The sequence below is a fragment of the Seriola aureovittata genome, chromosome 22 (assembly GCF_021018895.1).
Source record: "Seriola aureovittata isolate HTS-2021-v1 ecotype China chromosome 22, ASM2101889v1, whole genome shotgun sequence".
Classification (NCBI taxonomy): Eukaryota; Metazoa; Chordata; class Actinopteri; order Carangiformes; family Carangidae; genus Seriola; species Seriola aureovittata.
The window spans coordinates 18,820,141-18,844,426 of record NC_079385.1 but is presented as its reverse complement, the minus strand read 5'-3'; the positions used below and the strand labels follow the sequence as shown (position 1 = coordinate 18,844,426).

The 24,286-nt window shown below is 41.2% G+C and overlaps 1 long non-coding RNA gene across 1 annotated transcript in view; it reads left to right on the top strand.

Annotated features, from left to right (window-relative positions):
• The first annotated feature begins 744 nt into the window (after positions 1-744).
• LOC130163593 (uncharacterized) overlaps positions 745-24,286 on the top strand; it is a 64,447-nt gene continuing 40,905 nt past the window's right edge. The window contains exons 1-2 of the long non-coding RNA XR_008826488.1: positions 745-873; positions 8,900-9,091. This is a non-coding gene — a long non-coding RNA (uncharacterized LOC130163593). The remainder of the gene's footprint in view (positions 874-8,899; positions 9,092-24,286) is intronic.

Genomic DNA, 24,286 nt, shown 5'->3' with positions numbered 1-24,286 from the left:
ATATATATATATATATATATATGTATCTGGCTATTTGTCTGTTGGGTCGAACAAAATAAGCAATCTGAAGACATCACATTAGGCTCTGCGAAATAGTGATGGACATGATGATATTTTATAGAACAAACAATCCAATAATCATGAAATAATCAGCAGCGTAATCAATAACGAAAGTGTTTGCTGCAGCCCTGGACATACGCTATGTTCTCTGCAAAGGTGGTAATAACATCCTACTTTCTTGCTGTCATTTGTGGAGTTCGTAGAATCAAACGGTTACAAAAATATAGCAAAAGAAATATGCAAATGTTCCGACTGTTGATTCACTTTGTGCTGAATCACAGCACAACACACACGTTCAGCTGCAGCAGATTGTTGTTGGTGTATCAAGATGTGAATCAGATCTGTCGCAGTGGGCGAGAGGCTTGATTCTGACTGATCCCGTCTTTTTGAAGCAGCGAGTCCCTTTTAATTTGAGCTTTTTAAACATATTTTCTGGATAACTAACAAAAAAAAAACTGCAAACTTACTATCTGTTGTCATGAATGCATTATGTCAGAGGTGGTTGATGTGTAATAAATGCTCAGGATTGTCCTATATATATCGTTAAACATGGATATTAACCCGACAACAGCATGACTGTTACCTCTCTCCTGCAGTACTCTAAGTGCTTTGTTTTTTGCCTGCATGTGTGTTCTCAGATGCTGCGGATGGTTGTTTTCTGCCCCCCCTGGCTCGGCTCCAAATAGCTGCACTTCCTCTCCAACGTTAGCGCTGCCTTCAGCTGGAGCTTACACTGGGAAAGCGAAGGTTATTGGCTACACTGCTCAGCGGATGAGAAGGGATCAACCCTAGAGAGAGGGAATATACCTTCAGGTGAGAAATTAATTGAGCCTGTAGATTTTGGTTGCAGTGAGATACCTCCGCTGATAGGCCGCATTCTCGCTCCCTGACTGTGTATCTTCTTTCTCAAATACCCTAAGAACATTTTAGCACTAGTTCATGGAGCACACTGAATAGAGAGGCATTAGGTCTGAGAAGTCAGACTTTATATATGTGCCTGTCTGCCACAGTCAGGCCTGTTTTCCCTCAGTAGAGCTGATGACTCCATAACCACATCCACGAGGCAAAGCGATGTCAAAAAACCAGGAAATCACAAGTAGCACTTAAATTATCCTGTTTCATTTTTGAACTGAGGGAAATAAAAATCTTCACGATGTGTGTGTGTGTGTGTGTGTGTGTGTTCAGTGTTTGCATGTGGGGCAAGGTTTCCATAGAGACTAGGCCAGCTAATCCGACGAGCTGTGGAAGACGGAGAGAACAGGTCTGAAGTGCTCAGCATTACGGCGGCTTCTAAAAGCTCCCTGCCTCTCAGCGCCTTAGTCTTCATTACCTCCACATCCCCTTTTGATTGGCTGCGTTTATCCTGAGTACCCCAGGTTTGGGAGGGAACCGTAACCCCATACAACCCCCCTTACCGCCAACAACACACACCGCCAGCATCGTTCAAGTTGTCATAGCAACCCCTGAAGGTAGGAATTTGGACTCATAAACTAGATATTGTATCATGTTCTGTACCTGGTAGTTTAAAGACAATACACTGTTCTCCTCTGGGCCTGTTATATACCACGAAGCAGCACAAAATAGCGACTACAGTGTATGGTTTGTGGGTGTTAAAGTGATATAAAAAATGAATTTTGCATGTCCTTGGATGTGCTAAGTGGCAAGATAATGTGGCTTTTCTGTTTGGGTTGGATGGTGTTAGTTTGTGCAGCACTTTGGCAAGCATTCAGTCATCCTGTGATTGAAATAGAAAATTAGCTGGGGGTCTTAAGCCCCTCCGCTCGTGCCATGCAGTGCTCAGCGTGTTCGCATTGCTTATCTGGAGTCAACTTGAACACTCCAGCTCAGTTAGGGTTGAGTAAATGCTGGCAAGACACTGGACCCTTGCCATGAAGCTTTGGTTGTGGGGTGAAAGAAGCATTCGGATTTTATACTTAAGCAAAGACATAAATAGAAAAATACCTATATTTTTAGTTGCTTAATATTCCACTTTCTTGGTGTTGGGCAGAGTACAGTTAATTTTAATAGAGCTTCTGGAAACATGGTTGATTATAGCTGTGAAACCGAACCAATACAGTAAATTTTTAAGGTCATCAAACCAAAACAATATGCCAAAAAGCTCCGTAGAGCTGAAGAAAACTGAAAAGTTGGTGAAAATTCTTGGTGTGGACATTCACATTACACTTTATGTCATTCATAGTTAGCATAAGAATATGGATTAGTGCAGCTTTAAAGGTTTTTAAAGCCTTTTCTGATCACTAGTAGCGCTCATGCATACATTTTTAGTAATGGTTGAAGTGGAGCTAACTATTGGTACTTTAATCTAAATCAATGCAACACAACATACCATTGGTAAGGTTATCATATTTTATGAATGTAAAATCTTGATCTGTCTAGTAACATGTAATTACAGCAGTCAAATGAATGTAGCTGGTAAAGTATAAAGTAGCATAAAGTGGAAAACACTCAAGGACAAGTAGCTTGGAATTGTATTAGTATATTGTTATACACAGACTTCCACTGGGACAATCCCCAGGAAAGTCTGCATTTAATCTTGGGATGACCAATATCTGGCTAGATGCATTGTGGGTAAAAAAAAAAAAAAAAAAAATACTCAGGGAAATCAGCCTTTTGACCAGAGCTGCATTTACCCAAGTGCTGTGGCGCTCTCATTCCCACAGATGATACTTCATAGTTATTTCATGCATAAATATTATCACTGACATGCACATAAGTGTATGTGCAAACACACCCGTAGGAATTTGATGTAAATAATACAGCTGCCCTGTATTAATATTCCTCAGAGAACTTGTTCTTCTTACTGTTAGAAGTGCAGCTTTTGCACTAGAGCTTATATTTGAATATAAAAACTACAAAGACGGGCTGCTGCTAACCAGCTATCCCCGGCCCGGTGGATCTGTCTAGTGACTTTTCCGATACCGAGTCACTGTAGCGTCCAGGCTGCCTTGAAGAAGTAGTGCTGCTCAGAGCACGTATTATAATAACCTCTTGTCTTGTAAACACAGCAATGACTGTAGCTCTTTTCAAGAAGATGCTAATGCTAGCTGTGTAGCAATAGCAAAATTTACAAATAGCTCCTTGAAATTTCTGCCCAGTCCTAACCGAATGAGGATGAGAATCCGCACTGTGTCGCACATACTGTGTATTTGCACAAATAAGTTCTAGTGTCTATTTTTTGTTTTGTTACTGTGGTAGTTTTGTTCTGTGGTTGGTAACTGGCTTAAAACTCAGCAGCAGTACTACAAAAAAAAAACCAAACAAACAGAAACATTAAGGTTCAGCAAATATGATAATCAGTAATTTCAATATCTCAATACTGTTATGGGCCACACAAACTGGAAGATGAAGACCACTGGACTCCACAGCAAGCAAGCAGAATCAAGTCATATGACACATTTAGGACCCAAAAGACTTTATCTCATACACAGTTATCGTAAAACACATGGCTGGAAACCACAAAATGCCTTTCTTCAAGTGATCATGAACACACTGAAATCTTTGCATCATCACAGTTTGAGCCTTTGGGTCCAATAAAAGTTAAAATGTCACATAAAGCTGCATTTGAATTGTTTTTGTGCCATTTTTGTGCACAGTTAGTTCTGAGAATGACTCCAATGTACATACATTATGGGTCTGAAAAAGGACGTATGGGCTCAACTTTTATTCAGATAGATGGGGTGTTTTCTTGCAAAAACACTTTCCAGTTCTCTTAATAGGCCCATTGTGTGTCCTGGGTGAATAATTTAGGTTCAAATCATTGTGCAGTCATTATGATATACAATGTTCAGGTCTCCGATGTATTACATCAGCGGAACTGTCTGCAGACAGGAAACGATAAAAACGTGAACTGACATCAAACTGCATGAGTTCACGGCATCAAAGTCGACATTTTTCATTCTGTTATCTTACAAAATTCCTTTAATACTAAATGTAAACTTTAAACCTGTGGCTCTAACATTAAGATTCCTTCGCTGCAACCCTTAACCTACACCTTCATTACAGGTGTAGGTTTTGGCAGGCACCAGCCAAATAAGTCAGTGATTCCCCTTCACAAATCTCTACTTCAAAGCACACACACACACACACACACACACACACACACACACACACACACACACACACACACACACACCTATGCTGGTCTTTCCTGCCAAGAGGAAATGCATTGGTCACCATTATTTCATTCCCAAAAGGCTATGCTTTCATCTTGACTCAGCATCCTCTCTTTATTTCTCTTTCTTTCTCTCTAAAACACACATGCAAAATCACCTGCTGAAAGCTTTTCATCCTGTTCTTTCACACCTTCTTCTATTCTCATTTTAGACTCACCCTGACCCACATACTTTTAAGTCCCCTCCAAATTCTTCCACGCTCACCCCTTTTTGTCGGCTTCATTTCGACCTTTACCTTCTCTCTGCGTTTTCTATGTCTCGTTCGATTCACCGTGGGGATTTTGCTTTTTGGTTTTTTTTTTTTTGGATTGCTGGTTCCCTGCGCAGACATTCAGTATCTTTAAATTCGACCATTTTAATTTCAGTTTTATTCTTGTAAGTGTGGAAAAACCACCGCACCTTTGACACTAAAATGTTTTACTTTGACACCAGGATTGTAACAACAGAAATAAATTAATAAACAAGGCTGACCCAAGTGTTTTTGTGGCCCTAAGCAGAACAGTTCTCCAAAACTGACTGTGACGGACCATAAAATTCTTACAGATAACTTAGAGCAGCTGCTGTAAAGGTCCAAAAATGCATTATTGATTATAGTGCACTAGCTTTTTGAAGTCATTTTATGGTAACATTATTACCTATTGTTGAGCTTTAAACAAAATGTAAAGACAACAAACACCTCAGTGTGTTTTTTTGCTTTTGTTAACATCCAAAGTTGAAAGTGGGAATCATGTATTTTCCAACCAGAGCGCATTTAAGCTTCCAAAAGTTGGTTTGTTTGGTCGCTAACAAGCATTAGAACATGTCAACAGTATTTTGGGTTGTTTGTTTATTTAAAAACAAACCATGGAGAAACTTGAGATGAGTAGGTTTTATCAGTACGATTGTATAAAAAATAATGTTAGCTTGCCGCTGCCTGTGTTTGTCATCCTGTCATGAACTGGTGTTTTCTTTTTTTTTTTTAGAAATATGGCTTTTCTCCTCACCAAGAGCTCTGATTCAAGATGATGCTTTCTTCTATTTTCCCCAGTAGTTTTGAGCAAATAATGAAACTTATCCTGACACACAGCTAGGTTTGGTATCGAGAATCATTTCTGAAGTGGGAAAAATCCCAGCTTTCTTTCTTTCAGTTTGTTTTTCTGTCTCACTGTAAAACAAAGCATGAAATTATGAGGCAATAAAAGTCCTGTTTGCGTTACTGTAATTGCACTGAAGAGCCAAAACATTATGGCCACCCCTGCCCTAATATGCTGCTGGTCCAAAACAGCTCCAACTCCCTGAGGCCTGGACTTTATAAGTCTGGTATTAACACATTAGCAGCATATAGTTTTTACACCCTGTAAATTGCAAGGTGGAGCTGCCACGGATCCCAACTGTTACAAACTGTATCTCACAATTTATGAGAAACGGAGGGAATAAAGTTAATTTTGACCTTTAACATATTTTGGTTTTCATTATGCCGAGAACTGGAACTGTCTATTGATAAATAGAATTCATAAGCACATTCATATTTGCAGGAAAACATCAGTTAGTGAGGGGATTTTACTTGAGGTGAAGGTGTGATGACGCAGAAATGTGTGTATACAGCAGTTTATTAGGTACACCTAGGTAAAACTGAGGCAGTGGTTCCTCCTTCAAGACGGTTCCGATGTTGTTTTATTGAAAAAACTGTGGTAATATGCGGCGCTCTGCAGATCTGTTTCATTCGACCATTAGTCTTAGCAAGGTGTACCTAATAAACTGAAACGTGTGTGTATATTTTTCCTTTACCAGCGGTCCACTGCGTCAGTCTAACCCTAATCATATATTCCCATAATGTGAATCGGAGGCTCTAATTAGGGTAAGGTCAGCCTGGTAAAGTGTTAATCGCTTCCTATCAACTGCACCGTCATAAATGATGTAGAACAGCCATGAAATGATATTTATGGCTGTGGCTAGGCCTGAAGTGGCTATTAGCCATGCTGGTTAGCAAATGAAACGTCCCCGTAGTCTTTTAATTCTCTGAGGAGATGATTCATGGTTACCGAGAGGGAGACCAGGAGAAGACTGGGTTGCGGGGGTAAAGATTATAACCTCGACTAAATCGTGCGTGTCTCTGTGTGTGATATCGTGTGTGCATACACGTGCGCACATCTGTGTCCGCTCTGGCATTAATGTGAACCCGAGTGTGTATTTAATTGGTGGCTGTGGTGCTCTTTCCGGAGCCATGTGTGCTTGACGGGTGCTGTGCTTGTGGCTGCATTCACACACACACACACACACACACACACACACACACACACACACACACACACACAATGCCGTCTATAAATCCATAATGGAAGGAAAGACAATGGCACGTGAGGTAATTTCTGTCCAACCACACCCACCAGGCTCTAATTGCGCTGCAAGACATGTAAAGGAAAATCAGCGGCTGTGCGCAGAGACTGTCAAACTCGGGGAAACACTGTGGCTCTGACAACTTTAATTGGTAGTTGTCGTGTATATCCCTGTCTTCATTAGCAGCCCAAGACTACCTGCTTCTCCTCCCACACACAGACACACAGACACACACACACACACACACACACACACACACACACACACACACACACACACACAGAGGCACAGCTATTGGTGAAAAGGTCATTAGATGTGGCTTGGTTTAATAGCAGATTGTCATCCAGAACCGCCGATGTTCCACAGACACTTACATAAAAAATCACCTAGAGGTATTTTCATTCACTTAATTCAAATTTTGTGAATAGCTGCTCCTATGTATTGTAGGGGAGCTGTAGCTTTTGAAATAAGCAATTACAACAGAACAACTGACAGGACCTTTTTTTTTTTTTCTTTTTTTTTTCAACTGCCTCCAACCTCTGAAGAAATTTTAAGCAAGCAAGCACGACTGAAAGGATATTGCTTAGAAGGCTGAAAGAAAAGAATATTGCTTAAGAGTTACACTCTCAAAATAGATTTTTCTTTTTTTCATTTTTCATTGGAATGTGACAGATTTTTTTCTTGCTACAAGCGAATCATCTCAAACCTTGATTCAAGACGAGCCGCGCTTCCTGATCCCGCAGTTGTCATTCATATTAGCAGCCTGCCGGCATTAAAAAAAAAAACAGAGCAGCCTATCTAAAACTGTCAATGCAGGACGGTGTCAACGCAGAGACACACTGTAAGTCTATCCGACATACATTATATACACAAAGATAAGAGTGCGACCGCTGTTGACGGTATGAATGCGAGCGCTGTAAGCTGCGCCTGCGTTGAAGACAGACACTCTAGGTGGCCAGAGAGAAGCCATGCATTATTGAGGAAGGGCTTATGGGGGGGTAAGAGTGGATTAGTCTGATATTAACCTCCAGAGGAAGAGAGAAAAGGAAGGGGATGACATGATGAGGATCACCCCTGGCCATTTAAACTGCTTTAATTAAATCCTGGATGGAGAGGCCACCACTCAGACCTGGAGAATGTGAAGAAAGAGGAGAGGAAGAAGATGATGAAGAAGGAGGAGGAGAAGAAAATGAGGAGAGGTGGAACGGCGGTGAAAGAGACTGATTGGAAAAACGGAGGATAGGAAATAGACGAGGAAGGAAAGAAAGAGGAGACAAAAGGGAAGAGTGTGTGTGTGTGTCTGAGTGTGTGTCTGAGTGTGTGTGTGAGTGTGTGTGTGTGTGTGTGTGGGTGCTCGCTTGCAAAACCTCCCACTGTGATGAGGCAGACTAATGAGTTAGCCTTTTGCCATGCTGGTCACATGTGTGTGTGGCTGACAGGGACCGGGGCGAGCTGATAAATCAGCAGCAGAAATGAGATTTATAAAAACCTGATCTCCATCTCAACCTCCTGCCTCGCTCCCCGGCCACCCTGTCACCTCGCTATCTTCATCTGCAGAGCATGGGGTGGGGCGGGGTGGCGGGGCGGTCCGCCTGATGTGTAGTAGGAAATGTAGCTTTCTGTAAAAGAAAGAGATGGTGTGTGTGTGTGTGTGTGTGTTAGCATCCAGCGTCACTGTAGACGATCCGGATTATTAAGTGGCTGTTTGCTACAGCTATGTTGATTTTACAGTCTATATCCTAATTAGAGTCCAAATGAAAGGGTTTCTCTTATTTGTCATTATCTTCACCATGAAGGTTTTATTTTGTTTATTAGCCCCAAAACCTGTGATAAAGTTTTACTGGAATCAGGTTGAAAGTTAGTCAAAGTTAGAGGAATGTTTTGTAGTAATTTAATATAAAATTAACGTGTAGAAATGACATTTTGCATTAGTAAGGATATCACATCGTCATTTGTTTGATACTTTTGACAATAAATATGTTATGTATTGTGTAAAGGGTAGGCTTTGATAAGCTGCAGCTTCAGCCTACACTCGAGCAACTGTTGGCGTTGTTATTGTTATTGTTATCATGTGTTTGGAGTAATTACATTTCTATTGTTTTCCCTAATTGTTTTTGACTGGAATAAATTTCAATGTTAATTAGTTCCAATAAAGGAACCTACAGATTTGTTAGCATTGCAAAACAGGCTATTTTTGAACATTTTTACTTTTTTTCTCATAAACTTCTGTAGCCTTTTAATATGAATAAAAAAATGTAAAATAAAAAAATGACTGATAATGGGTCAAATGCAAAACAGATGTGGATAATTTTGTGGATGTTCCTCTACAGATCTACTGTGATTCTGCTGAATGACCATGAGGTCCAAATGACACCGCCCACTCCTTAGTGTCCGCAGCCTGCGCTCGGCCAGTAATATGGATGTGACAGTAACGCAGACCTGATGGTTTGGAACCGGATCCCGCTGGAGTCAGTCGCTACCTCGGCGCCGTGTGGCAGACAGACAAAGTCAGCACCTAGCTGGTAAGTAAAGTTTAGCATTTAGCTTCTCACTTATTTCCCTTAGAGGTTAGTAAAGATCAAACCTCAGCTTTAAAGGACAGTGAATATTGTGCCTTCATTTATATTGCACTTTGTCAACGTGATGTGTAAATATGAAAAGTAACCCAACTTCATAAGATTAAAATATGTCAATATTGTGTAAAGTTCATTGCACTGCTGCCAGGTCGCCAAAAATCAGTTAATGCAGGTTTAAACTAAGGTCAGATGATTGGTAGAGGTACATGCTTGAGTATCCACATGGCAGGTGGCTTCTGGTTTGTGATTTCTGTGGTGAATAGCACTTATTGCTTTGTCTCTGTGTACTGCACTTCTCAAGGCAGTCCTGGTCGGTCTGTGTCAGCGATATTGTTTGTAAAAGTTCAGTCTTGATTTCTGGGAATAATAGTCTGAACACAAAACCTTAATACAAGGTCGATTACTGTTTCATCCACAGCCTTCACCAGGTCTCTAACATGAGAACAAGAACACCTCACAACGTGATGCAATCTTTAATATTAATTGATTTTTAAAAAAAAGAACACGATAAACTATGGCCTTAGTCTTCGTCTGTTTCAACAAAAACTGACAAAAGCAAAAATACCAACTTCACAAAGGTGTGGTTTATTGCAATGCTATTGCACTGAATTGCATTAAACTGTAAGCTGATGTTATTTTGACGGGAAAACAACTGCAGGGAATTTTAGATCCAAGTTGGATTTGAAGTGAACTTTGCAAACTCGAGTTTTGTTTACTGCCCACTTTGTGTCCTGTCATGTTGCAGTGAAGCCTGTTCTCGCTCATCTCACAAAGACGAGCCAAAGACTTGTTGCTTGAAACTCTCGACTTTTGTTGTGCGTGCGTTTTGCCGTTTCTGCAGTGAAGTAGAACGTGCACGCACGCACAGCATCCATGCAAACACAGACACACAGCTCGTATCAAGCGCTTCATCAGACTCATCTAGGGTCTTAAATGTAATTGTGTCTCCATGTGGTGTGTACTCATTGTCTTAGCATTATCAGTCAGCAGTTAAGTGTAGCTCATTAGAAGCGCTATTACAATATTCTAATAAGGGAAGCCACAACGAGGCGTGAAGACACAGTGTTTGATTATCTCCACTCCGCCTCGCTGGCTCCGCCCCTCCGCATCCTGATCCAGTCCTCTCTGATCCATCCGCAGAGCAGTGCGGTTTAATCGGCCCATGTGTAATGAGGAAGCCTACATCCAGGTAGAACAAAGCTCAGGAAGTGACTGTGTTCATCAAAGAATGAATGAGTACACACACACACACACACACACACACACACACACACACACACCCTCTGAAGCAGCACTCACTCGTTTAACAGAAGATGATCAGAACAAAGACGCTAATAACAATATCTTTGGATTCATAACCAATTATTTGTAGTTTGGTTATTTTAGATTTTGTGATATTATATAATAAAGTAAATTGTGATTGAGTAGATTAACAGATAAAACAACATTTAAAGGATCAGTCAAAGTATCAAATCACTGCAAAAAACTTCAACTTCAAATCCAATGTTGCTATAAAGCAGTCCTGTTTATTGATTTGCAACACTGCCCACATTGATCTATTGCAACAAGAGCTACAACAATTCATCAATTAATCAATAAGCCAATCAACAGGAAATTAATTAGCTGCTCTTTGGATAGTTGAAAAATTATTTCACACATTTTTTGAGCAAATAAATTGAACATCTTTGGGTGGGGGACTGTTGATGATGTCACCTTGGGCCGTAGGAAATCATTATAACGAGCATTTGTCACTTACTTTCTGACATTTTATACACAAAACAATTAATGAATCAATAGAGGGAATAACCAGCAGATTAATCAATTAAAAGTCTGTGCCATCTCACAGTATACACTGTCCTGCCATGCAACACCACCAGCACGCAGTGCTTTGCCCCCGGAGCATTGGGGTCGGTGTGGTCAATTTAGATTTTTGTCAATTTTGTTACAATAAATTTGCTCAACTCTTGCCACTAGTTTTTATACTGGAGATGTTTGAAAACACACAAACTCCTCAAACACACAAACTTCTCAAACCTCTCCTGCAGCACAATAAACTTCTTCACTGCTCATCTGTTTGCTCAGTTTGTCAATAAACTTACATTTTATGGCAAAATCCAATACTTCTGACTTAATTCTCACACTGGTGATAAACTGGAGACACATAACTTTTACTATTAAAATTGAAACCTTTATTTCCTGGAAAGGTTTCACAACAGCGCACGTAAGTCAGGGAAAAAGGAAAAAAATATATATGTATATACCATGAAGCGTAAGTCACACTGCTGCTTTCATTCAAACTGAAACAAATCATTAAAAGTAAAAATGGCTGCTGAAAGGCGCGCAGCGTGGACAGAGCATTACATGGCCTGTGCGCATGAAAGTAAACACTTTTAAACATCACTGCCCCTCCTATCAAGTCTAAAAGCATTTCTCCTCTTAATTAATATTCCATTAGTTTACAGTTTGGAAGGATCCCTCACTGTGCTGCAACATGTCCTGCCGCAGCACATCACATTAAGCAGGTAAAGATGCCGTTTGATTTGACAAAATAAAACAAGAGCACTTCAGCGAATTTTACTGCAACTAAATGAAAGAAGAAATAATTAAAAGTAGGTACTGCTACATCCGCAATCCCTAGAGATGTACTTCTTCCATTAATAAAAGGCTAACCTCAGATAAATACGCCAATGACTGATTCACTGGTCCGGCCAGGATACTCGGTTGCATTTGCCCAGTAACCAAGTATCCTGGCATGGAGGAGGAGAAAAACCTTTCCTCTCTACCCTGTCTCTCCACTCTTAGAATTCAAGGGGCAGGCAGCCATTAGCAGGCCAGAGATAGTGGTATTCTCCACACACGGCTGGCCTCCATGTACTGCGCGGTAATCTGTTGAATTATATTGATTTTCCTCACCTCAGTTTCCAGCGGCATTTACAGTATGTTGAGGCCACGGATGGAGACAAGCTGTGAATTCACAAAAGAATTCTTACAACCTGCAGATCAAAGCTTCCTTGTTTCTTTCACATCAAACAATGAGTGTTAACGGAGGGCTGGGGAAAATGAAGAGGTCATCTTTAAATAATGTGAATAAGCAAAATTGTGTTTTTATGACGAACATGCCCTTTTTTTTCTTTTCTTTTCCTCATTTGCAAACGCTGCTACATTGGTGACTTGGGAATTTTTTTTGCTGTGCAGAAGTGGGAGGAGACGCACAGCAGGGGGTGGGTTAGTAACAGTCAGGTTGTGCAGTGCAATTCTGGCCTTTCCTTTCAGATGATTCAATCCCTCTAACTATCTGAGGGTGGCAGGACAGGCGTGTGCCTTCCATCTGGTGGGGGGATGGTGGGATGAGGTGTGCATTTTCAAAGAGCTGTACAATCACGCATGCCTCTCGCACTGGAGCTTCCCTGATGAAATCTTGCGCAACCAGCGCCAGGCTCGGTGATACACAAACCAAACTGGTTTGCAGTAAATTGGCTGGCTACTCCGCGAGGCTTTTAATTTCAGTGTGGCTCATCACCTCTCTGAGCATGTGACTTGCAACCTTCTTTGTACATACTTGCAATTCCCTGCACATACATTGCACTTGACCAACAATACTGCAAACTTTGTTGTGTTTACCGTTTATATCCTGTTTGTTTTGTCTCATTCATATTACTAAAAATCTCAGTTTTCATTTGACAACTGTCTGAAATAGCGTCATTGAACTAAGGCTGTGTAGCAATTATTTTCATCAAAGGAAACTGTTGATTATTCATTTTCCGATAAATGTTTTTGTCCCAAAAATATAAAATTGTGAGAAATGCTCATCAGAATCTCACAGAGCTCAGTGAGACGTCTTGAAATTGCTTGTTTGGTATATTCCAGACACAATTGGAGAAAAGTGTCCAATCATTAATCTGTTTCCAGATCTGAATCTTGAATTTGTCCAGGGATTCGTGCACATCAGGTGTTGCAACCATAGATGATTTTTCTGCTAGTTGGAGAAACAGTTGACAAATGAGAAGTCTGGAGAATGGTGACGTTGTCGTCCTTCATTGCTAGCTTGATAGCTACCTTGCTACATCAGTGAATAACAGTGACAGAAATGTACATAGCTGTACAAGTTGCTGTAGGTCGTCAATCATTGGGAAAAATGGTAAATTGGTTGCCCCTAGCAACCGCTACAGCAACTAACATGTTGATTTTGTTGGGGAGGATACATCCTTGACAACTGATTTGTTAGGACAAAACAAAAGACAAAGTAAAATGAAAAATAAACGATCTTCTCCCAACAACAACAACATGAACATGGTTTCAGGCTGAATGAATGAAGTAAAACAACATGACTGTTCAGTCTGATTATTGTGAAGCTTCAACCACCAAATGATCTGCAATTCTGCTTGATAAGAGGATAATCAAAATCATTTTTGATTGATTTACTACTGATTGTCTAATCATTTCAGCAAATGCATTAAACAATTTGCAATCTAAAAATTGTTGCACAGTGCTGTTCTTTCTGTGTCAATGTGGCAGTAAAGACCTTGAACCCTAAAGCTGAACTCAAGCCACACAAAATACATGCAGCCAGCAAACACATTAAAATATCTTTTCTTTTTCTACAAAGATCCCAGATCCATGTATCGGCGTCCTTCAGAACCTTTAATGGTTGTAATTAGCCCTCACATCTCTATGAGTGCATGATCCACTGAGCATAACCCCTATCTGCCATATCCCTCAACATGAGGTTGTAAATCACAAGTTGTGCCAGTATCAGAGAGTTGTATCTGGGTTTAACGTAAGGTAATAAAAGAAAAAAGGACACCACAGCCCCTTACTGAAAGCACAATTGTATGAATAATGCCTTTTTAAAGTTGTACTATTAAAAAGGCAGCTGGCTCTTACAGCTGCCTGTGTTTCTCAATCGACTTGTCTACATTTAATCAGGTTCCCTGATATGAAACTCCTGTCCTTTTGTATAAAAACTATTCTCTAACCCAATCATCAAGCAGAATGACACGCTATCTTAGGCTTCTATTGTGCCAAGCTGGCTGTGCCACACATTTACTCAGAGTGCTGATAGCACCTTCCATTTGCTAATGATTAGTTTGTGCCCCAGTGTGAGGGCTGTTTGTACCCACTCTGCACTGGAGAATCATATTTTTTTTCAAGGAGAGAGGGGTCACAAGAACAGCTGAGAGAGGCTCTGAGTGTCCTATTATCTATTCAATAGGTTTGTGTATTTCTATCTAAGAGAACCATATTTTGGAATGGCTCTTGTAGCAGTAACATTGTGCTCCTTACTCCAGCACCCTTTGTCAGCCTTGACTGTGTTGAGTTTGGGTGATGTACCTTAGCCCATAGCATGAATTCATCTTTCTCTTCAACATATTTCAACACATTCTTAATCCATGCACCTAAAGGCTGTGGTAAAAAAAACAAAAAAACAACAACTGCTTGTACGGATCAATGATTTTGGAATCAGTAGACCACAAGCTTTTAAGTCAACCTCAACAAAGCAGAAAATACTTTATTTTGAAGTGCAGCAAATGCACTGACACAGCACTTCGCGAGGCTCTGTTCGGATTGTGACTCAATGACTAAGGAGAAATGTAGATCCTGAGGCTACAGTAGTCGGGGAGCGACCGCTCCAGACACTCAGCGTCTGTTCGTTTACCATGTTGGCATGGAACACGTCACCATACATCAGTTCATTTCTTATGGAATCAAACAAGACAACTTGTCCGTGACTAGCAGCTATCTAGAGTCCACACTCTATATGTGATCTCATTTCATAAACAACCATTCCTCCCAGTGAGTAGCTCCAAAAATGGAGTTAATCCCAACCACTTAGGATCAAACAACCTACAACCTTTGTTTGGGAGACTACAGAAATGTTTCTCAGTGTCAACACACAGCGTGTCTTGACCAAAGCCTTTGAATCAAACGATTTCAAAGCATCATAAGATGGTGTAAAGGTTTTCTGAGAAACACCTTATAATTTCAATGAGAGATGATCTACTTCAGAGGGACGTAGGTAGAGAAGGAGGAGGAGGTGGATCTCACTCCTATTTCCACGCAATGGTTTAAATTCAGACCAGACCAGATTTCAGGACTGAGCTTCAACATCTCCAAATGAGTCTTTTGCTTTTTTGGCAAAAAGGGAAGGATTAGTGGTTGGAGCTCAATCAGCTCCTTCCCACAAAGCATCAAGGCCAAATTACTTATTAGGTAGTTAAATGACGCATTTTAATGTAATAGCTTATTAAATCATTACCCATGCTTTATTCCAGACTGGTAAAACCAACAGTGTGTCGTGTTCTTCCAGCAGTGGCTGCATATGCGATTCCTCATTGTGTCACCACTTAATAAAACTGTGTGTTAACGCATGTTCATGCACCATTCCTCTTATAGCATGGTGGCATCATAGCAGCCTGTTAAACACGTATTTACTCACACCGAGACCTTTTGTGTGAATGTGTGTGTGTGTGCGCGCTTGTGTGTTTTGTGCATGTCTGGGCTCTTTGATTGATAGTTATTGAGCTGCTTTATTTGCAGCAGAGATTCAGATCCAATCAAAACCGCCGTGTTTACCTGCAATTATTGTGTAGAGGCTTTTGTCCATACACAGAAATGCACGTACACACTCAAACCATATATAAATAAAAAGAAAATGACCAAAATACCCGGCCGCAGTTGCTTGTTCGTTAATAAAAAAATCATCGTCACTGCCACCCAAATCACTGTATCTGTCCCCCCCCCCTTTGGTGTAACCATGGGTTTCCTTTCCCCATCGCTCTCCAACTACCGCCCACTTATGGTTCAACTCGCTGAGAGAATAACAGGCTGCTAAAGCTTTCAATCTGACCGCTAACCACAGTGCTAACACATCAGCACTACAGACACAACCACAGCCGGCTATTACCCAGACTGCCAGCCACTGCTGGTTTGGCAGCTGCGCTCCGGGTGAGTACAGTCGGCCTGCTGAAGGGAATACACTGTATCTACTGTTGAAGACCCTGTTTCTGCAAAGTGTGAAGGGCAACGAGTTTTGCTTTAGACTTAATGATAGATTTCCACACCACTGACTTAATACACACATTTCCCCTTCCTCCCCAAATCTGAATTACCACCCAAAATATCTACCATTCACAGTCTCATTTACGCCCACACAAAATTTAGAGTCATCGGTTTACAGGATTCTGCGTGTCTTAGAAGGAAGCTGGAGCACCTGCTGCAAACCCACGCAGACACAAGGGAACTTGCGCACTCCAAACACCGAAGAGACAAACACAAAGAACCCAGCCAGCCGGTGCCAGCTGCCGGGAAGCCGTGAAACACAAAGAAGAAAGAGACAAACGTGCGACACGAGATGCAGACAGAACGACCATTACAGTTGGAGAAAGCTAATGTTTATTGGCTGAGGCGGCAGAAACTCAGTTTCAGTGGCAGTCTAATTAATGTCCACGACCCTCATCGGCCCAAAGTTGGCGAGGGCATCAACTAAAAGCAATAAAAGTTTAATTTTAGCCATTACGGAATTAGATAGATATAGAGAAGAGCATTGTATTATTCCCGGTCAGAAATGTCATTACATAGCATTAATTGGATGTAGCTGATTGAACCTTTCATGGGTGACGGTCAAGCAGTGAAAGTGACAGTCGGCACCGGCTACAAATGAGAAACATGTTTCCTAAATCGTTACTTAAAGAGCATCAACAGATTGAAAGGTTGGTAACAGAGTGTAGAGACTGAACATTTTGTCAACCAGGAGCCAGAAACTCAGGAGCATCGTGGCTCTCGTTAACTTCTCGTTTGTGTGCATTAATCCTGTGTATGTTTTTGATCCAATCTTTATTGCCGGAAACATACAGCACTTCTGAGATTTATTCTCTACCTTGTTTTCCTGTATCGCGTATCTGTGACAGCACCACTGTTTCTCTGCTTGCATCACTTGGCTCAACATTATGCATCAATTAAACATTTTCATGGGGAAATGTTTATTGTAATTAAGTTCTCTTTAGCATCTTTCTTAAATGCAATTATATATATTTTTTTTCATGGTGGCTCATTATTCTACGCAGGAGAAAACACTGTATCAATTAAACAGATTAGGATTCCATCTGTGAGAATTCTCTTTGTTATTTATTATTATATTACCTGGGTATTTCGTAATGCATACGTCATCTTATGAAGCTGAATGGATGAAAGTTTCCTCGGTTTTAGTGCCCTAGTGTGCATCAACCCAGTGGCACACTCTCCTCAAAGCCCCCATCAACCCCCCAACCTGATCCCCGTCTTTGAAATAGAGAGAGGAACGCCAGTGTGATTGAACTCCTCTCTTTTATTTTTCTCCCCTGCGCTCGTTTCTCTCTGATTGAATGTGTTTTATCTATTCGTGTAAGGGTGTGCAGGGGGGAGGGGGGGTGGGTGAGGAAGAGGAAGAAGGAGGGAGGGATGAGGAGGAGGCGATGGGAGGGTTCTGCGGCACAAGTCGCTGTGATGAAAGGGGTCTTTCACTCTTTTACTCTCCCCGTCTTTCCTCCTTTCAGTCGTTTGAGGCATCTCATCAAACGGGCCTGAATAGTAGACGTGACACTATCTGTCTCTCCTCCTCCACCACCACCACCACCTCCCCTCTTCTCGGTATCTCAACCCACACATCCTTCCATCCTTCCCTCCCTCCCTCCCTCCTTCCCTATCTGTCTTGACTCTGTCCTCTATCTACCTGCGGCCACTGGCATCCGTCCACCCATTCACTCGTTCACAATGCCGCTCAATGACCACTGACAGGAGGCTGAAGTAAAGAAACCGAGCTCAGGCTCGAGCTGAATTGTAAACATTTAAGCTCCCGTTGTATGTTTTCCTGTTTACTGTATATGGGTGATATGGCAAACACGCTCAATGGCCACTCTATTAGATTCACCTCGCTGCTCCAGACAGCAGGTCAGATGTAAGAAGACTGTAAAGACTGTGAGAGATATTCTGTGTCTGAACCACATTGGAAATGCCATGGAACAGATACCTTCTCCCCGTCTGAGAGGACTTATGAACAGGAAGTAATCATTGGTACAAGAGGTCAATATCAAACAGTGGAGGTGCTGCTAGGACTCATCTATGGGCCACATGTCCAAGAACTCGTTTGACACTTTGTCAAATTCATACTGTCTCTTTTTTAAAACCACATCACCAGTGCAATTGGTGTTGAGTGCAGGCGTGACTGTTGGGTTGTCAGTTATGAAAATGTACAAAAATCGGATGACACAGACCTGTTTTTAGACTGTCCAATATGCATCTTGCAAGAATCTGTATTGGCTTTAATCTCTCGCTCTGTTTTGAGATGTCACATGAAGCTTCCTGACCGATTCTCTTCTTCAAACCTGGAAAAGCACGGTGACTGTTCTGGAACTGTCCAGGCTTCACATAGACAAACATGCTCGGTTTAGGGTCTACTTTATTTTCTTCTTCTTTGTTCAGAGACATTAGCAACCAATCAGCTCGCACATCTCTACAGGACACGTTGAGAATTGGGAGTTGTAGGAATTGGCCTATCTGCAAGCGAACTACGGTTACCCACAACAACCTTTCCCTGAGTGTATTGTTGCAGAAGCACAATCAATTAGCTTAATTAACTCATCTATTGACCAAAAATATCACTGACAATTTAGATAAAAATAAAAAGTTTTGCTTAAAATTCATGTCATCCATGTAAACTGAAACCTTGAGATACTTGTAAATTGAAACCCCCTCATAATTTGCTGATTGGTCCAATTTCTAGCTGCTGGGTTAAACCGGTCATTAGTCAACCAACAGTGTCGGTTGTGATATCCCACAGATATTTGGCCAGAACAGGTGTAGCTGTCCGGGGCCGCTGGGGGAATAAGGGGAGGCTAGCGGAAGTGGAAGTTTGATGTTCAAAAAAAGGTGGGAACAGCGTTGAGTCGAGAGGAAAGAAAAGGTGGTAAAAGCTCTGCAGTTGAGAGAAAGAAAATGCTGGCAATCGGTGAGAAAGAAAGATGGGGTTAGGAGATATGTTTAAAAGGCTGCGAAGGAGATGGATAAGAGGAGGAGTGGAATGAGAGAGGGCGAGAGATAATGAGAGGGAGAAAGAGAGAGAGAGCGAGGGGAATGAGAAGATAGAGACGATTTCCTATTCCGTCAGACGCACTGTGGCTCATTCATTATATTCCCCAGGCAATTACCCAGGCCACCTGCTTTGTCTCTCCCCTCATTGTTTCCATCTCTCTCTGTCTGTATCTCTCTCTCTGTCTTTCACTCGATCTCTGTCTGTCATTCTCGCTATCGCTCCTTCACCATTCCTGTGTGATCCTTGCTGTTTTGCCAACTCTTTCCTCTTGCTCTCCACATTTCTCAGTTTCTCTCCCGGCATTGTCTCTATCCTCCTGCTTTTCTTTTTTTTTTGTGTGTGTCTGCTTGTTTAATGTGAAAACACTGACAGATTGGTGTGTGTGTGTGTGTGTGTGTGTGTGTTTGTGTGTGTGTGTATGTGTGCACATGTGTGTGTGATGTTGGGCCAGTCCTAATGAGCTCAGCCTTGCATTTAGCAGGGTGCCAGGTCTCGGCTAGCTGCTGCTTTACTCATCTCAAATGAATTCGCTGGACGACATCATGAGTTGAACCTCGGACCTGCAAATTTCCACCGCTTTCTCTTTTCTCTTTTTTTTTTTTTTTTACGTCTTTGTTCCAAATCGTGCGGTCAATGTGGGAAAAATGCTTTTAGCTTCCATTGTCTTAAACCTGTGTAATTTCCATCTCCCCATTGTTTATTCTTAGATACTGGAATTCTCGCTCATTCAACTCCTTCACTAATAGTTTCCAAGAAAGAATACGTCGCATCATATACAGAAATGTTTACAACACCAGTTTCACAATTATTCTCATTGTTTGTATTGTTATTTCTACCTTCCTACAGTTTACAGTCATTTACAACTAATTTCTTTTGAGAAATACATTTAGAGGAGATGAGATGCTTACCAGAATGAATATATGTGATCAAATATATTAAAAAAATGTTTATATTTAATGCATCTTCAACACATTCAAATTATTTTCTTATTTTTCTCAATTTCCCTTCCTGGCAACTGAAGAGTCTGTTTTATGTTTATTGATTTCGCAGTTAAAAGCATTGTTACTGGGTTACATGGTTACAGTTTGGGAAACATCAGTCTTGTAAGTGCAGCTACGTAAAAGCTACTGAGGCAACTTCCACTGCCAACCAATCTCCAAAAATATTATCTTTAAAATTCTGCTCATTTTTTTTTTATGTTTTCTGATTTGAAGGTTTTCAATTGATTCACAAATTTTTCTCACCAAACTTTTGGTTTTTTTTTTAAAAGTTTTTTTGCTGTTTTAATGGTTATCTTTAACCATGACCTACTCAAGGCACTCGATTAGGGAGAGACTGCAGTTTCCAAAGTAACGTTTGTACTTTTACAGAATTTCACCAAAACAGGATCTTTTCTTGACCCTAACTAAAGTACTTTAGGAGCCATGACACAACTCCATATTCTCCGGAGTCCTGGGCTTTGTCATCAACCTGGCCACCTTCCTTTGACTTCCACATCATACAACAACTAAACACTCCCTGACCTCAAGAGAACATCGCCAGTGAGCATAATCCAGGAAGCAATTAGGTTTTAAGTTTAATGCTATTGCTATAAAAATGTCATTTGTAGAAGATGGGATTATCAGCTGCAATGCACTCCGAGAGCAAGACATAAACTGCACCTGTTTATCTTTCTATGTAAGACCTTCTCCATCAGGATCATTTGAAAGAGTCTGTACTTGCATGAAAAGTTCATTCATCCATCCATTAGCTTATCCTTTGAGGGGGGGGGGTACACCACAAACATCACATAGCTTAGAAAAGCATAGCATAAAAAGTCAAAATGCATTAATGTTGGCATGAGATGGGACACAAACTCCTTTCTCAATAGAGCCGTGTACTTTGACTCTATTGAAACTGTCCAAACTAAAATTCTTAGCAGTTCTTTGGGAATGGGGTAACAGCAGCTTTGTGATGCATCCATGATTTTAAAAGAAAATGAAAGGAAATTTCAGGCTTGAGCAACTTTCATAGTCATAGGGAACCTGTCATCATGGGAATGGCTGGAACGACTTGACTATATTAATATGTATGCCAGTCACATATATATGAATGTAGTCGGCCCTGTAGGAATTATACAACACAAATTGTCCCTTTAAAAGGAAAATTGGTAAAATACCAGTTGAGTCTTCTCCATCACTGACCAGTTGAAATATCTGCCAAGTTAGCTGCCAGCTCATAAACCAGGGGTCGTCCTGTTGCTGTGGTTTGGGGTGTGATGAAGGGGACTGTCGCACTAAAGGTCAGATGTCAAGTCCCAGCTGCCCGAAGCCCAGCAGGGGTCTACGGCTGGAACGAGTGGGCTTGGCGATGGGACAGCCGAGGTGTCATTAGGACACAGTGGGCTCTAACATTAGACCTCATTACTGCTCTCTGATGGATCGGCCCAAATTACATCCTGGCAAAAATCGCATCTGCCGGCGAGGACAATAACAACTGGAGATCTCTCTCTCCAATCACATTCACCCTTTCCTCTGTCTTTCTCGGCCTCTCTCCACCTGTGTGTTGTTCAAATTGAAGGCATTTAAAGCCATTATGGAGTAAATAATATGTGCTGACAAAGGGGCTTGAATAATTGCGGCCACTTTGCCAGACTAACATCATTATAATGCATAATATCAGATTCTATTCCTTTTTTTTTTTTTTAACACAGCAACATCTTTCCCTCACGGTTCTCCCTTCCCCCCTCGGTACAGTACAGTGTGACTGTCTTTTATCTCTTTATTACAGTAGGAAGACACACCGCTGACATTAAACATGCTACATGCAGGAGCTCCTCATGAATATTTCACTGTGAAATTAGGTGTGATGCCTCATTCTAATGCTAGCGTATAAATAAATGCATTTAAGCCATTGGAGAGAACAGTGAGAGCCAATTGGCTTCTTTCTATGATTTGCTCTTATGCAGGTTTATTTTCCTACAAAATCTTACACAAAGAAACAAAAACACAGCATGCTGAAGATGCAGTAGTACACGTCTTTGTCCTGGATTCCCTCATTCATAATCTTTCATTGAACTCAATCAATTCCATAATGTTCTATATAGAGAAAGCTCTATGCTGTATCTATAAATGCCACAAACGCTGTTTTCTCTCACTTTTTTTTTTCTCCGCTCACATTGGGATCCGTCCTCAACACAGTTCATAAATACACATTTTAACACTTACAAGCACGCCTGCGGCAAGCTGCGAACGCCCACACGCAGCCCAGATTTCATAGATGGGCAGGAATAATTCATTCTTCACATGTCCAATTGGACTGTGGCTGAAAGCGCGCAGTGTTCATGGTGTGTGCTTGTGGTGTCTCGCTACGCTCCATAGCAGGGACACGATGCATCCTCCTCATTCCCCAGCAGTGACCTTTGCCTCTCTGTGTTATCCTGCATTCTGTGGCCTATCCCCCCCCCCAGTAAACCGCAGCCTTAGAGGGATCAGGCCCTGCATCAGAGGCTCTGCAGGGCTGTGGAGAGGGTGCTGGTAGTCGGGCCGTGAACGAAAACACGCAGTCCAAGGGTTACACTGATGTTACTATTGTCCGATGAAAGGCCAAGTTGTCTATTTTAGGAAAGACCAGCCATGTATCGTAGATAGTATGTTGATATTGGACGATGATTTATGTCCAGTAGTGTTCAGTCCGTAAAATGAGAGTGTGGAGGTTGGGGTGGTGAAGCACGTCGGACTTTCACACAGGAGATTGGAGTTTGAGTCTGGTCATACACCTGGTTTTGTCATTCGCAAGATCTTTCCTGACCTCAACCCTAACCAGTGTCGATTTGTCGAACTTCAATTCATTATTTATTGTTGTATTTCTCAGTGTTGCATTGGATGTTTATGGAGCTAAGCCTGAATGAAAATCATTGTAGTGTGACCCTCTGGTAAGTTATAAAACAGTTTTGTATATTTCTATTAAACCTTGCAGATGCCAGATTGTCATGAAGTATATTGCAGCAGTATATGTTTTAAAAAGCTGCAAATTTAACTAATATTTATGTGCTTTATTTGTAATGTAATGTAGAGTTCTGTTTTTATAATACGTTCATTTCTACAGTTTACTGTTCAATATTGATCTCCAACTCAACGTTTTAACCAAAGTTGTGGGGTCCTTTGCAAAAACTGGTTGTTTATGTATAAAAGAAACAATAGAGGATATGTTGTTATCGGGTTTTTTATTATTAAATATTGATTTCAGTATCCACCTCAAAAATCCAATATTGGTGAAGCCTTATTGATCCCACTAATAATGTCCTTAGTGTCAACAATTTTAGGAATTTATCTGGCAAGATGATCAGATGATGATTGTCAGTGGGGGCCGGGAGCTCTCTGTCGTTCTGGTACAGTCGGTGGAAAGGCCTTCCCCCTGTAAGGCGTCTTTTTAAAAAGAAAATTAAGTGAAAGCAACAACATTTTACCTGCCTCCCTTTGGCCTCGTTTGAAGACAAATCCCCCACTGCCTTTAACAAAAGAGCCGCTCCCCAAACACATTCATGATGGACACTCTATTTTGAAGCTAATAAATTGTTTTCCCTCCCCTGGTTTCCCCAGTGGTGGTCGCTGCCACTGCCACTAGCTTTTTTATTTATTTTTTTATTTTTTTATATGCTTCACAGAGCAACCTGGACTCTGTCCATACACAGTCATGCATGCAAGTGGAACCAGACATGCTGGCTTTTCTCCACGTGGAGTAGTCTGTCGTATGTGCATCTCGGGCCCAGTGGGCAAGTACTCTGCAGTTTTCTGGCTTTGCTTTAATGACCAGTGAGCAAACATACTCCCAACTGCCATACAGCAAGGGACAGAGGCATGACACACAAAGATAAAAGCATAGATATAAAACCACTACAATGAAAGGATCATGGACCACTATTGAGAACCAGCAGTTGACATCACAGCCTTGTCACAATAATTTAGGGGCGGAAAGAAAAGCTATTCTCGGTCTTGGTAGAATGTAGAGGTACTGAGGTACAGAAGGTCTCTTGGTAGTTATTGGAATCGCATCAAAGGTTTCGTTTTACACAACCAAAGTCTTATTTGGTTATC